Genomic DNA, 16,203 nt, shown 5'->3' with positions numbered 1-16,203 from the left:
ACTATAAAGGAAGAGGCTGGTTAGATCCTGATATGGACCTGTGTGCCGCGTTATATGAATGGATGTTGGTGTCAAAGGACATTGCAGTTTGTTTCGTTATTTATTTTATTTATTTCAAAGGTTTTATATAGCGCTGCTGGACTCTGGAGTATCAGAGCGCTTTACAACAGAGTTAGACACAATAAGATAAAATAGCAATATATGCAGAATTAGCAAAGGGATACAGTATTGCAATAAGTATATGATAAGGGGGGAGTGAGAGACAGATAAAAATTAAAAATAGGCGAAACAATTAACAGGGGAGGCAATGTTGGATTCAGACAAGGTGGGGGTACACGAGTAGAAAGAGTGGATGCTAGGTACCCCGATATTTGTTGTGGAGAAGTAGTTTGAGTTTTTTTTTGAAAAGAGAGAAAGAGGGGTTGCAGCGAAGGTCTTTGGGGAGTGAGTTCCAAATGGTAAGAGCATTACCAGAGAATGCACGGGATTGAGTTTTTTGACATTTAAGTCTGGGTGGGATCAGGAGAAGGGAGTCAGTGCTTCTCAGGGACCTGGTGCAGCCTGCTTTATCAAGTTTTGTTGCAAGGAAGACGGGGGTGTTTTGGTGAAGAGCTTTGTGGGTGATACAGGCAATCTTGTAAGAGGATCTTCCTTCAATTGGGAGCCAATTAAGATTTTTGAGGACGGGCGATATGTGGTCAAATCTTTTACAGTCAGAGATAAGTCGGGCAGCTAGATTGAGGACAGATTTAATTGGTGCAAGATGGGTATTAGGGGTGCCGGCAAGGGTGGCGTTACCATAGTCAATCCTGGAGAGGACTAGCGATTGGACAACGATTTTGAAATCATCAGCTGGAATGAAAGGTTTGATTTTCTTGAGGTGGAGAAGGGTGAAAAGAGCACTTTTGGCGGCATTTTTATTGTGGGGGAAGAGGTTGAGATTCTGGTCGATGCTAATGCCAAGGGATTTAACAGAGTTAGAGGTGGAGAGGGAGCAATTGAGAGCTTTGATATCATCGATCCAGTTTTGGATAGGAAGGGTATTGTTTTTGGGGGTGAAAAGAATGATTTCTGTTTTTTTGGGGTTCAGTTTGAGATGGTTGAGATGGAACCAGGCTTGTACTTTAGTCACGGTGTCATTTAGGTGAAGGATGTTGTTGTGGGATTTGATCTTGTAGTATAATTGGGTATCGTCGGCGTAGAGGTGGTAACTTATTTTAGCTTGTTTGAGAATGAGGGTGAGTGGTTCCATGAAAAGGTTGAAAAGGGTTGGGGAAAGGATGGATACTTGAGGGACCCCGAGTGAGACAGGTTGAGGATTAGAAAGGAAGTGGCTAAGCTTGATTTGCTGTGATCTGTTTTGAAGGAATGAGCAGAACCATTTGTGTACAGTGCCTTCCAAGCCAAATCGAACTTTGAGGGTGTTTAGAAGGGTGGGATGATGGACAGTATCAAATGCCACAGAGAGGTCAAGGATGATCAGTAGTGAGGATTCACCTTTGTCAAGGGAGCGATGAATGTCATCTGTGATATTTAACATTGCAGTTTCTGTACTACAACCTTTTCTGAATCCTGATTGAAAAACATCAAGGAGATTGAAGTCAAGGATATGGTTCTCAAGTTGTGATAGGACACATTTTTCTAGGGCTTTAGAGAGGAAAGGAAGGTTAGAGATAGGGCGTAAGTTGTTAAGGTCGTTTGGGTCTGCAGAGGTGTTTTTCAGGATGGGAGAGATTTGACCAAGCTGAAGGGAGGCTGGGACGCAGTCAGTGGCAAGGGAGGAGTTGATGATATTGGTCCAAATAGGGGCAATGGTAGATTTGAGGTCTTGGACCAAATGGGCGGGAAGAGGATCTTTGGAATGGGAGGAAGGTTTGAGTTTAGTCATGATGTTAATGATCGAAGACACTGAAACTGGACTAAATTCACTCCAAGAAGCATTGTTTTTAGTTATGAGTACATTTGGAGATAGGTCTGGATGCGCGAAAACCGGAAGGGTTAGAGATGGGTCGAGGAGAGTTTGAAGAGTTGACGAAAGAGACATAGGGGTGTTGGGGAGGGTGTGTTGTATGTGGGAGGGTTGGAGAGAGGGGGGGAGGGAGGAGAAGGATAGTTCTATCTTATTGACTTTGTTACTAAAAAAGCTGGCGATTTCTTCGCATTTGTCAATAGAGGCTGAGATTTTAGGAGGGCCAGTGGAGGTTTGTTTTTTAACAATGCTAAAGAGTTCTCTAGGTCGGTTTTTAGCTTGGTCAAGTTGTGACCGGAGAAAGGAGGCTTTTTTATTGTAGATGTGTTTTTTGTATTGGGCTCTGGCAGTTCTGAGGAGGGTTAGATTGTCATCGGTGGGATAATATCTCCAAACACGTTCAGATTGTCTTAGGGATCTTCTTTCATTATTAAGTTCAGTGTTGAACCAGGATTTGGGATTTTTTTTTTTTTTTTTTTTAGTTTAATTGGGGCAATTCCGTCAAGGGCTTGGAAAATAGAGTTATTATAATGGTTGGTTAGGTCATTAGTACTGTCAGAGAGAGGGGGGCGAAGTAAGCAGGTTTTAATTGTGGATTCCAGTTCATCAAGAGGGATAAGGTGAAGGTTGCGTGTAGGTTTCTTAGGTAGGGTGTTGATGGGGGTGGGGTGATTCGTGGGTCTGTTCACGTTGAAGAGGACGAGGTAATGGTCAGACCAGTCGATAGGAAGTATACTAGAGAGGGAGGCTAGATCATTGCTAGTTATGATAGCATCTAGGGTGGAACCTTTGTTGTGAGTGGGGGAATGGCAGAGTTGGGTCATGTTGGTGATGTCCATGGTATTCTTAAAAGTGATGATAGCAGGGTCATCAATTTTATTCCAGTGGACGTTGTAGTCACCAAGGAAGATATTATTAGAGTGTGATAGAGATGATTGGATAATGAGGTCAGACATCTCTTCAGTAAAAGAGATACAATTTCCAGGGGGGTGGTAGATGGTGTGCAGCCGAGTGGTGGGGGAGTCGTGAATAAAGAGATCTGCGCAAAGGTATTCAAAGGATGAAGGGTCTTGTGACTCGACAAGCGTGATGTTATGTTCAGTTTTAAAAATTAGTGCAAGTCCTCCTCCTGTTTGCTTGATTCTATCTTTCTTGATGATTGAGTAACCTGGGGGAATAAGCAAGTCGAGGATCGGAGTGGAGTGGGCGGTAAGCCAGGTTTCAGTTAGGAATGCTATGTCGATGTTTTCGCTGAGAATCGTTTCTGCAATCTCAGTGGCGTGGCAGGAGGCGGATCGGCAGTTGATCAACATGCAATGTAGGGGAGAGGGGTCAGGTTGTTGTGTTGGGGGACAGGGGGGGATAGGTCTCAAGTGCTGGGTAGGTCTAGGGGATTTCGTGAGAAGGGGGAGTCTGCTTGTACCTAGGAGAACTGGGATAGTAGATTGATGAGTGGGGTGCATAGTGGAAGTAGATTGAAGAAGAAGTGGCTTAGTGGAAGAGGGTGAACAGGGAGCGGAAGGTAAGTTCGTGGAAGTTATAAGTTCTGAAGTTGTTAGGCACATATCCAGTGGAGGATAGTGGGGCGTGATGGCATTATGGATTGGAATGATTGAGGAACGTTGATCAGGTGTGGAACTGGTGGAGGAGCTGTTAGTGAGCGGAGGAGTCTTGATGTTAGTAATCACGTTAGGGGGGTCGAGGGTTGAAGAGTTGAGATTGGGATTGGTGTAAATGAGTGGGGATAGGGTGTATTGTGAGGGGGTCGGAGAAAAGGTATGAGTAAAGGCGATGGCTTTAGTTAGGAGAGAGATAGCGCTTCTGAGTGAGGAGAGTTCTGCAACAAGGGATGATAGGAGAGGTTCGCTGTAAGGGGGTGTTGAGGTGTGGATTGGATTAGGTTGAGGGGGAGGATCTTTATTGGAGAGTGGGAGTGTATAGGAGGTGGATGTGGGAGAGGTATTACTATTGGGCGAGCAGTTTAGTGGAAGTGGCGTGGGGGCAGTAGGAATTGGCGTAGATGGAAGATTGTGTGTACTTGAGGATAGTAAGGGGGTGAGAGAGAGGGGTAATGTTTGAGGAGGTGTGGGAGCAGTTAGAGAAGTATGGGGGTTGCATGAGAGTGGGGTTAGAGAAGTTTGGGGGTTGCATGAGAGTGGGGTGAGGGGACGAGGAGAGATCGGAGATGGGGTGGTATTTGAGTCATAGGAAGGAAGGTGCGTAGCAGAGAGTGTAGTATTGGAAAGGGGGGTTACCGGGGGGTGAGTGACAGAGGGCGAAGGGAGGGAGGGGGTAATGAGGTTGGAGGGAGGAGAGGAAGATGGTAAGTCTGGAAGGGGTGAACGGAGGGAAGGGGGAATGAGGGAAGAAGGTGGTAAAATTTGGGGTGATTCGGCGAGACGGGAAGAGGGAGCAGGGGAGAAGATGGAGTTATAGGAAGGGAGGTGCATAGCAGAGAGTGTGATATTGGAAAGGCGTGTTACCGGGGGGTGAGTGGTAGAGGGCGAAGGGAGGGAGGGGGTAATGAGGTAGGAGGGAGGAGAGAAGGAGGGTAAATCTGGAAGGGGTGAAGGGAGGGTTGGGGGAATGAGGGGAGAAGAAGGTGGTACAATTTGGGGTGAATCAGGGAGATGGGAAGAGGGAGCAGAGGAGATGTTGGGGGGTGATGAGCCGTGTGAATGAGGCGATGAGGGGGTAGGATTCAATGATTGTGTGAGGGTTAGGGAGATAGCGCTAAAGTGTTGTTCAAAGATATCAAGGTTATTTTCTGATGCTTGAATGAGAATGTTTACGGATTTGAAGATGGAGATATCTATTTCACTCGGAAAGGAGGGAGATGGCGTGGTGGAGAGTTTCAGGCCGTATGGGATCTTGCGCGAATTAGATATTGGGAGGTGACGCAGAAATACGTTTTTCCATTTGGATGGGCGTTTGGTGAAGAAGATGAAATTGGTGATAAGTGAGGAGGTTAGGCTGTTATGCTGGTCGGCAAATAGGGTTTCAGGGTGGAGGCAGAGAAGTTTGTGCTTAAAGGTTTTCTTGCCATGTTTGGATAGATGGGAGGGGTAGAGGATGGACCACGAGTTAGGGCCAAGTTTAGAGATGGGTGAGTTTGAGGTCCCGGGGGGGCGGAGAGCGAGGGGTGGGGAGGGGAGAGAGAGGGGTGGCATGATTCAGAGAATATGGAATTGCAGGGGATATAGACGAATAAAGCAATAACAGAGTACAGTCAAGTATAGATAAATAAAGTGTCAATAAAATGAATTGTTTAGGCAAATTGAAAAACAATACAATATGAAGTGATGAGGACTAAATTGAATAGTTTAGGCAAATAGAAAACAGATGTAACAATACAATAATATAGCTAAATATAAATTAATATTAATAAGGTGCACATAAAAGAATTGTGAAATGCAGGAGATAGAGGCAAAATACAGTAATAAAAATAATATAGCCGAACATATATTAATAAAGTGCAAATAGGAGAATTAAGAATTGTAGGGGATAGATTCAAATAAAAGAATTATGAGTTGCAAGGGATACAGACAAAAACAGCAATAAAAATACTATAGCCAAGCATACATTAATAACGTGCCATAAATAGAATTATAGATAACAAAAGAGAATTGCCAATACTGATAATCAAACACTTCATATAATTTTAAATACAGTACTTGAAACAACATTCAAGACCAGGAGCTAGTTAATAGCTTTTATTATTCTTTAAGATTTTATCAACACAAGAATCATATTTTTAGCGAATGCATATTCCAAAAAACAACCATGGAAAACATATTCAGCAGGAGGTCAACTTTGGGAATCATTCAACATATCACACATATCACAAGCATACAAAATACAGCCATTCAAAAAGGTAGAGGGGGTACAATAGCTTCAAGCAGTACAAAATTTACAAAAAGTCTTTCCAATATTTACAATGTAGCACCAAACAAGGAAAAGGAAAAAATAAGAAAAAAAGCCAAGGTCTGCGGGGCACTTAACACTATTGTCACTTAATAATTAGTCACGCACAAGGTACATTCCTATATCAAAATCAAATATTATTTAGAAAAAAGGTAATGTACACGAACTGGAGATAAGCAACAAAATAATTCTTAACATCAGTGCTTATCACTCTTGCAGACAACTGTGTGGCTGTGGCCTACGCGTTTCGAATCCCGTTGGATTGTGGGGATTCTCTTCAGGGCCTTTGGTTTTCTCAAAAAGCAAGAATGCAAGGGGCAGGGGAGCCTCAACTTTCTAACATGTTGGAATATGGCAGAATTTTTCTTTCTTGAAAAAGATTTTCTCACGGGGAGGAACCAGATTGCAAAGGATAACGGTGGTGGACCTAGGATTATTCTTGCTAAAGATGCGCCTTTGCCGAACGGAAATAACTCGCAGGGTACGTCGAGCTTCCAATGAGACTCTTTGCAGTGAATGCAGGGGCGCCTTGTTCCTTTAAATCGATTAGCGTTTTCGTTAATCGCGAGGATTGACAACACGCTTGAATCCGCGCCGGGCGGGTCGCTAGAGTGTAGCCCTTTCGGGCGCCGACATGTCAACAGCCCATAGTCCGAAAAAATTAATTTGAATTGGTAGAAATGAAATCCTAGATCCGTTCGTAAAACTCGGCAGCGTCTTAGGTCAGCACTGGTTACTGGCTCATGGCGACCGCGCATGAGCCAGTAACCAGTGCTGACCTAAGACTCTGCCGAGTTTTACGAACGGATCTAGGATTTCATTTCTACCAATTCAAATTAATTTTTTCGGACTATGGGCTGTTGACATGTCGGCGCCCGAAAGGGCTACACTCTAGCGACCCGCCCGGCGCGGATTCAAGCGTGTTGTCAATCCTCGCGATTAACGAAAACGCTAATCGATTTAAAGGAACAAGGCGCCCCTGCATTCACTGCAAAGAGTCTCATTGGAAGCTCGACGTACCCTGCGAGTTATTTCCGTTCGGCAAAGGCGCATCTTTAGCAAGAATAATCCTAGGTCCACCACCGTTATCCTTTGCAATCTGGTTCCTCCCCGTGAGAAAATCTTTTTCAAGAAAGAAAAATTCTGCCATATTCCAACATGTTAGAAAGTTGAGGCTCCCCTGCCCCTTGCATTCTTGCTTTTTGAGAAAACCAAAGGCCCTGAAGAGAATCCCCACAATCCAACGGGATTCGAAACGCGTAGGCCACAGCCACACAGTTGTCTGCAAGAGTGATAAGCACTGATGTTAAGAATTATTTTGTTGCTTATCTCCAGTTCGTGTACATTACCTTTTTTCTAAATAATATTTGATTTTGATATAGGAATGTACCTTGTGCGTGACTAATTATTAAGTGACAATAGTGTTAAGTGCCCCGCAGACCTTGGCTTTTTTTCTTATTTTTTCCTTTTCCTTGTTTGGTGCTACATTGTAAATATTGGAAAGACTTTTTGTAAATTTTGTACTGCTTGAAGCTATTGTACCCCCTCTACCTTTTTGAATGGCTGTATTTTGTATGCTTGTGATATGTGTGATATGTTGAATGATTCCCAAAGTTGACCTCCTGCTGAATATGTTTTCCATGGTTGTTTTTTGGAATATGCATTCGCTAAAAATATGATTCTTGTGTTGATAAAATCTTAAAGAATAATAAAAGCTATTAACTAGCTCCTGGTCTTGAATGTTGTTTCAAGTACTGTATTTAAAATTATATGAAGTGTTTGATTATCAGTATTGGCAATTCTCTTTTGTTATCTATGATTACGGCTCAGCCTTGCTGATTAGAGCCAACCCTTAGTTGTTTCCTGGATAAATAGAATTAAGAATTGCAGGGGCGGGACTTAAACCCTGGTCCCGGGCCAGACCTCTGCATCAATCCTCATCAGGCTACACTGTGTGGTAAGTCATATAAAAACTGACACTAGATATAAACATTTAAAAGTAGAGACCATAAGCGCATGAGGGGATATAGACGAATAAAGCAATAACAGTAGTGATGCTTGTGGGTCGAGGGAAACGGGTGGATAGCGGGTATAACGAGGAATATTGTCCGATGGAGTGATCCCCTACCCTGGAGCTCCTGTAAGAGAGCTCCTACTCGACGGCCCCACCGATGGCAGGGTCAAGAAGTAATGAGGTAGCCCTCCTTAGCAGTGCGTCCTACGGAAACACCCTGGGCAGACAGCAACTCACTCACACGCAATTCTGTCTGCAGTATGTTCGCCGATCATAGGCAGCGCCTTTGCAGCTCACGTCGTAGGTAGTGCGCTCTCATTTATCCCCACCGATGGGCATCAGATCCACAGGCTGCACAGTAGCGCGATACAATGAACCCGCAAGCAGGCGAATGCAAAATGGCCTGAAGTCGTTATCAGAGACGTCTCTTCCCGCTGAGTGCATGCCTGGCAGTCTAATCATACTGAATGGTCAAGTCCTGTATCACCATATCCCCATAGCGTCTCCTCTTCCTTCAGCCAATGTGATTATGGCATATCGCAGTGTGGTAAATTTTTGCACATATACTTAGTGGCTGCTATCTTACTAACAGCGACCTGTCCAGAGCCTGGAGCGACATTAAGACCTGTGTCCTTCAGTTCCTTCATCACCGCCGAGCCTCCATTGCAAGCGGCCTCTAGAGGATCGGAGCAGTATAAGCACGTTGTCTCTGTATCAGGATTGGCTGTAGCTCAAGAATAGTAAAATAGCCACTAACCTCTTCCAGACGCCAAGCGGAGACGATGTGTGATGTTAGCCCCCCTAGTCCCCTGAAACACGAACCCCCACAGAGGCTAGATAAATACCTCTGCGTGAATCCGTGCCCCCAGGGAAAAAAAGGGAAAGGGAAAAAATAATAAAGTAGCTGTGGCTTCGGTGTATCACTCGTGGTCCTGGCCAGCCGTCAGCGAAGACCCCAAAAGATGTACACACTACAGGAGGACGACAAAGAATGTGTGTCAATAATGCGTAGTAAATAACTAAACTGACATATTTTCTATGCTCATCTCCCTACTCACCCTTAGCCCACAGGCTGCCTCTGTAATAACACTCTCTGCTTTATATAAGTATTTAGGAGCAGGATGAGTCCACGGAATCCAATCCCTTCAGAAACATAACCTTTTCCAATGATTTCCAACTATTAACAATCCTTAATCTGCACATGAAGCTAACAGCACTTTTTTCTTCTTCAATGGTATTTCTTCATACCACACTAAACAATTCTCGGCATTGCTGAAGCCTTTTTCTGACACGATCTTCGTCTTTATCAGGTACAGTCTGATGAAGGTAAACAAAAAGGCCAGCCACGGGGGAAAACAGTCTTTCCTTTTTCTGCACAGAACTTGTCACTAGGAAAGCGTTAGAACAGAAGGCGTCTTTACTTCAGGCGCGCCTCTAAAATAAACACTTTCACTGATATCTCGCATGTCCTTTTAAACGCTCCTATGCGTTAAAAGTACATCGGCTACTCGGGGCCTTTTCCAAAGTGAAGAAATATTCACACAAAATAATTATCCGCGTGAGGCTTCCTCTGACAAGAATACCTGACCAGAAACAGAGTCTTTTCCGCAGTCCTTCAGGAAACAAAGTTCGATGAATCCATACACTGAAATACAGTTTTTCTTCTTTCTTCAAGCTGAACTCCGGCGGGGAGCACCATCCGCCATTCCAACACCTCGAGGGAAAATTGACAAGCACCTTCCTGTTCTCTGGGCGGCCCTTAAGAATGCACCGCCTTCTTCCTTCACTAAAGTCAATCCTAAGGATGCTGGGACATGTAGTTTTGTACATTTTTTCCTACAGATTGCGCTTTTCTCAGGGCGGCAGAGATGATGTTTCCTAATTCGCCAAGAAATCGCTACAGAACCCCCTCTCGAGGACTGCCGTCCCGGTGGTCGACCTGGTTTGCCTGGATGCAAAGTATGAAAGTTGTCCACTAGATCAGGACAATGTAAGTTATTCACAGGTTCCCACGTCCTCTCCTCAGGCCCATATCCCTTCCATTCCATTCCACCAGATACTGGACTCTACCTCTCAACATACGGGAATCAAGGATGGACTGAACCTCATATTCCTCCTCACCATCAACTTCAATCGGAAGAGGTTTCTCCTGTAATCTCATACCAGGAAGACAAGGTTGGAGAAGAGAAACATGAAACACAGGATGAATCTGCCAAGACACCGGAAGGGAAAGCTTCATAGCCACCGAGTTAATGACCTCCACTATACTATAGGGACCCACATATTTAGGTTTTAGTTTAGACACCCCTTTGATGTGGAGATTTTTAGTAGAGAGCCAAACTTTATCCCCCACCCTGTAGTTTGGTTCCTCTGTTCTGTGTCTGTCAGCAAATAGTTTCTGAGAGGACTGTGCAGCAGCCAAACTACGCTTGGCAGCAATCAATACTGCCCTTAGGTGTGCGTGGTGTTCATGTATGCTAGGCACGGGGGAACGAACAGGCATATCAAAGGGTAGTGAGTTGGGGTGGTAGCCGTGTAAACAAAAAAAAGGGGAGCAACCCAATGTGGAATGTTGGGCATTATTGTAGGCAAATTCAGCCATCCATATCAACGTAGTCCACTCCAATCCGTTCTGTTGAGTAAAACACCTAAGGTACTGTTCCAATGTCTGGTTCAGGCGTTCCGTCTTTCCATCTGTCTGAGGGTGGTAGCTGGAGGACAGACGGGCATCGATGTCCAAGATCTTGCAAAGCGCCCTCCAAAACCGAGACGTGAACTGTGATCCCCGATCTGTAATCAGTACACTAGGAATACCATGAGCTCTCACTATATGCTGAAGGAATACAGCCGCCAGTTCTGCTGAAGTCGGTAAGCCAACCAAGGGTATGAAATGCCCCATTTTTGTCAAATGGTCAACTACAACGAGGATCACTGTTTTTCCATCACAGGGTGGCATTTCAACAATAAAGTCCATGGACACTGTGTGCCACGGTTGAGGAGGGATAGAGAGAGGTTGAAGGAGTCCAACAGGTTTTACGTGGAGAGATTTTCCTTGCACACATACAGCGCAGTTCTTAACATACAGCCGAACATCTTCACGGAGTTGGGGCCACTAAAAAGAACGCTCCAAACTGGCAATAGTTTTATAGATTCCTAGATGTCCACCCAAAGGGGAATCGTGGATCCAAGCCAATACTTGTTGCCGAAGAGGATCAGTCGGAACGTAAATGGCAGTGTGATGATATGCAAGGTGGTCTTTTTCTGAACGATGTTCAGGATCCTTCTGTATCCATTCAAGGACATCCATCTCTGCTACAGCAACTCGTACGTCTTCCAGGAATTCATGAGAAGATAACAAGGCAACTGACCATGCAGGCTCTTCCACCTCCGTGAGTATCAAGGGAGATTCCAAGTCTTCGATCTCTTTCAGTTCTCCTGTTTCACAAATACGAGATAGAGCATCTGCCTTCCCATTTTGTGGTCCTGGTTTGTACTTAATAACAAAGTCAAAATCAGAAAAAAACAAGGTCCACCTTAATTGCCGGGGAGTCAGGGCCTTGGCTGTTTTTAGAAACAACAGGTTCCTGTGGTCAGTATATATTTCCACGGTATGTACAGCACCCAAGAGGTAGTGACGCCATTCTTCACAGGCCCTCTTTATGGCCAAGAGTTCCTTGTCGGAAACAGAATAATTAACCTCACAAGGAGTGAGTTTCTTTGAAAAAAAAGCAACCGGATGTAATTGACCTGACACAGGATGGCGTTGTGACAGAACCCCTCCAACTGCATATTGGGATGCATCGGTTTCCAATATAAAGGGGAGTTGGGAATCAGGATGGCGGAGAATGGGTGCCTGTGTGAAACGTTCTTTAAGATACCTGAACGACTTGTCTGCCTCCTCACTCCAAACAAAAGGAACATTCTTTCGCAAAAGACAAGAGATGGGATGAATAATTTTTGAAAAATCCTTGATGAATCTTCGGTAGTAATTAGAAAAACCGAGGAAACTCTGTACCGCTTTGACATTCTGGGGGGTACTCCACTCTGTTATGGCTTCAACTTTACTACTATCCATCTGGAAGCCTTGGGCGTTAATCACATAGCCAAGGAATGACACCTCCTGCGCATGAAATAAGCACTTCTCAAGTTTTGCATATAGCGTGTATTGCTGCAATCTTCCAAGCACCATTTTGACATGTTTTACATGTTCTGCCAGGGTTGATGAATAAACCAAAATATCATCGATATATACGACGCAGAAGGTTTCCAGACATCCCCGTAGCACCTCGTCCATAAAATATTAAAAAGCGACGGGGGCGTTGCACAGCCCAAAGGGCATCACCCGATATTCAAACAGCCCAAACTTGGTCCGGAACGCCGTTTTCCACTCATCCCCTCTTTTTACCCGTACCAGATGGTAGGCTCCGCGAAGGTCAAGCTTGGTAAAATATCGGGCTCCCTTCAGTTGATCCATGAGCACTGGGATTAAGGGGAGAGGATACCGGTTCTTTATGGTTACACGATTGATGGCTCTATAATCGATGCAGGGTCTCAATTCTGCACAATCCTTCTTCGGAATGAAGAACATGGGCGAGGAAGCTGGTGATGTCGAATGCCGAATAAAACCTGTAGAAAGGTTTTCCTCAATATAGTTCTTCAAATACTCCGTTTCCTTTTCAGTCAGAGCATAGATTCTGCTGCACGGAATGTCAGCCCCGGCCTCCAGTTCTATCCGGCAGTCATATACCCGATGCGGAGGCAAATGGGTAGCCTTTTGTTTATAGAACACAGGAGCATATTCGCTGTACTCCTCAGGAAGGATGGTAGCACAACAATACCGCTCCAGAGAACAGGATGAAGCCAGACATACAGAAGGATTTACACCAGTGGAGCTGGTACTAAACGAGTCCTGAATACAATGCTCTTTGCAATATTCCGAGGACAAAGTAATGGTACGAGCTGCCCAGCTGACCTGAGGATCATGAAGCGTCAACCAAGGCATGCCCAGGATGAGTCAAAATTGAGGGGCATCAATAACATCAAACTGTATATATTCTTGGTGGTTTACACTGGTCTGCATCAAAAGAGAACGAGTATGATATGACACAGGACCTGAAGACAGCACAGTACCATCATCCGCCTTGACCAACTCAGGCTTTTCCTTCTTTATGCAAACGATCCCGATCTTCATAGCATATTCTTGATCGATATAATTGCCAGTCGCCCCGGAATCCAACAAGGCATCGATATTCAAAGAATCGTGAGAAGTAATCCAGAGCTTAACCTTCAAGTTCATATGGGCCACAGCTGGATGCAATGTATTAGCAAGTACTGGTGAGATTGTTGAAGAGTGGGAACGCAAGGCAGAGATCTCTTCCTGATTTGGGTTCGTCAGTTTTCCGCCGACTCACGTGCTTGGATACTGGCTTGGACACGGGGAACAAAGGATTTTCCGGGTACTGCATTACGGGCTCTACAATCCTTAATAAAGTGTCCTCCTTTTCCACAATACATGCACTGTTTCAGTCTTCGTCTTTTGTCTCTTTCTTCCGGTGAAAGGGGACCACGAATACCTCCTATTTGCATAGGTTCAACACCTTCAGTTACCTTAGGATGTTCCTCAGCAGAGCTCTTAACTCGGGGAAAAAAGTATCGACCATCCCCTCTATTTCTGTCCCCTTTTCGTTCTAAGAGACGATGATCCAACTGAACAGTTAGATCTATCAACTCTTCGCAGGTATTGGGAAGTTGGACTACTTGAGACAGAACGTCCTTCAGTTCTCCCCTTAACCCTTGATAGAACAAGGAAATCCTTTTTGCAGGAGGCCATTCGGTTTCAACCACTAACCTATTAAAGGTGGTAATATATGTTAGAAGGTCTTGTGTTCCCTGCCTTAGGGTAATCAATTCCCTATCTAAAGTCAACATATGGGATTTCCTATCGAAAAGCTTTCGGAGCTCCAAACAAAAATTAGGAAAACTATGCAGCACTGGATCATTTCTTTCTAGTAAGGGAATCGTCCAACTTGCTGCATTCCCTCCCATATAGGACATCATGAAGGCAGTCTTGGCAGAGTCATCCTGAAACACCCCGGGTTTGCATAAGTAATGTAACCTACACTGATTCAGGAAGGTTTCAAATTTACGTGCATCCCCAAAGAACCGTTCAGGAGGAGCCAATGGTATTCCCATGTTTTGTATTACATGTACCGTCTGAGCAGGGTCAGTAGGAGAAGATGTTACTTGCGATGTTACAAAAAACCCACCCCCTTCTGCCCCTTGTGGAGCAGAGTACGTTGCAGATACTGGAGGGGGCAACGTAGCAGGCTTTATATAGGGTACCCCCCCAGTGCTTACTCGAGAAAGTCCTGCTACCTCCCTACGGAGAATGCCTACTTCTTTATACAAGGCCTGGTTCTCTGATCTGGAAGCATTTACCTCCAGCTGTAAGGCCGCTATGCTTTCCACCACAGAGGTCAACACTGTCTCGACCTCCATCGTCCAGGCTGACTATTTATACTTGGGCTTGTCAATCTATCAGGATTGGCTGTATTTATTTATTTTATTGAATTTGTATTGCGCTCAGCTACCCGTAGAGGGTTTCCCGGCGCCAGGGACAGCCTAAAGAAGAAAGATAGGTAATTGCTGAAACAGGAGAAGCAGAGAACATTTGACCAACTAAAACAGAAAAGTTTTTAGCTTTTTGCGAAAGGCCAGAAGATTGGTCTCCGTTTTAAGCGTCAGCGGAAGAGCATTCCACATCTTCGGCCCCAAATGGGCAAAAGAGCGGCCTACCATTTTTGTCAAGCGAATTCTAGGAATTACAAAATTGGCTTGATTTGATGACCTAAGGGAACGATTTGGCTGGTATGGCCGGACAAGATTGTGCAAGTATGTGGGAGCAGAACCCTGACGGATTTTGAACATAAGGCACAAAGTTTTAAAAGCTACACGGTCAGCAATTTTTAACCAATGAAGGTCACATAGGGCTTGTGTTGCAGACATTCTGCGTGGGACATTGCACAGAAGGCGGGCAGCTGAGTTCTGCACAACCTGGAGTATATTCATTGTAGCTCTATCAGCTCCCAGATAGAGCACATTGCCGTAGTCGATACGGGACATTACAAGAGCCTGGACAACAGTTCGACGAGTAGACTCAGGCAGCATCCATAGGATCTTCTGCAACCAGCGTAGAGTGTTAGAGCAGATTGCAGCGACCTTAGTTGCCTGTTGACGCATCGAGAGTTTCTCGTCGATTAGAAAGCCGAGGTTACGAACAACTGGCACGGGGGTAGGCAGTGGACCCATGTCACTAGGCCAGTGTCTAGAACCCCACAGATCTTTATGTTTGCCAAGTACGATAACCTCGGTCTTTTCACCATTGAGTTTTAGCAGGTTGACCTGCATCCAGGCTGCAACCCGAGAAAGGTCGATTTTAAGGGCAGAGGTGTCCTGAGACCTACTGTCAGACAGGGAGAACACGATCTGCGTATCATCTGCATAGGAATAAATAGACAGACCGGCGTCCTCTACTATCGTGGCAAGGGGTCTGATGTAAATATTGAACAATAAAGGGCTCAATATAGACCCCTGCGGAACGCCATAAGCAGATGAGCAGATCGCCGATTCAGCTTTAGTTGAAAATACCTGAAAGGTGCGCTCATTAAGAAATGAAGCCACCCAGGCAAGCGCAGATCCAGCAACACCAAGGGAGCGAAGGGACTCTAGGAGGATGGAATGCGACACGGTATCAAAAGCCGCGCTTAAATCCAATAGTATAAGCGCAAAGGTCTCACCACTATCAATACCGTGTCGGAGTCGCTCAGTCACCCCCAGGAGTGCGGATTCGGTGGAATAATTGGCGCGAAAGCCTGATTGGGATGGATGGAGATATCCCGTATTTTCAACAAATTCGTTTAGCTGAAAGTTGACATGGCGTTCTAGTATCTTAGAACAAGCTGGCAGCAGGGATATAGGCCTAAAATTGGCCAGGTTAGTAATGTCCATACCAGATTTCTTCTGTAAGGGAACGACCATGGCGTGTTTCCATTCCTGTTCCACCCGAGATTCACTAAGAGAGGTGTTAAGTAACCTCATTAGGAATCTACGTGGTTCAAGGTCAAGTTGTTTCAATATCCTCATAGGGACAGGGTCCAGAGGAGATCCTGACTTAATGCTTTTTAGGCACGACAGGAAGGAAACATCATCAAATAATTTCCAGTTGTGCAGAAACTCAGTAGGAGGGACAGAGACATTACAGCAAGAGCCAGCTAGGAAGGGATCAGTAGGGGGCGGA

General features: G+C 45.0%; 1 protein-coding gene across 1 annotated transcript in view; it reads right to left on the bottom strand.

Moving 5' to 3' along the window:
- The window catches only part of LOC144798189 (phospholipid scramblase 3-like), a 126,792-nt gene that overhangs the window by 960 nt on the left and 109,629 nt on the right, over positions 1 to 16,203 (bottom strand). The window lies entirely within an intron of this gene.

This window comes from Lissotriton helveticus, chromosome 12 (genome assembly GCF_964261635.1).
Source record: "Lissotriton helveticus chromosome 12, aLisHel1.1, whole genome shotgun sequence".
NCBI classification, from domain to species: Eukaryota; Metazoa; Chordata; class Amphibia; order Caudata; family Salamandridae; genus Lissotriton; species Lissotriton helveticus.
The sequence above is the reverse complement of the archived record's forward strand: the minus strand, read 5'-3'. Positions and strand labels throughout refer to the sequence as shown.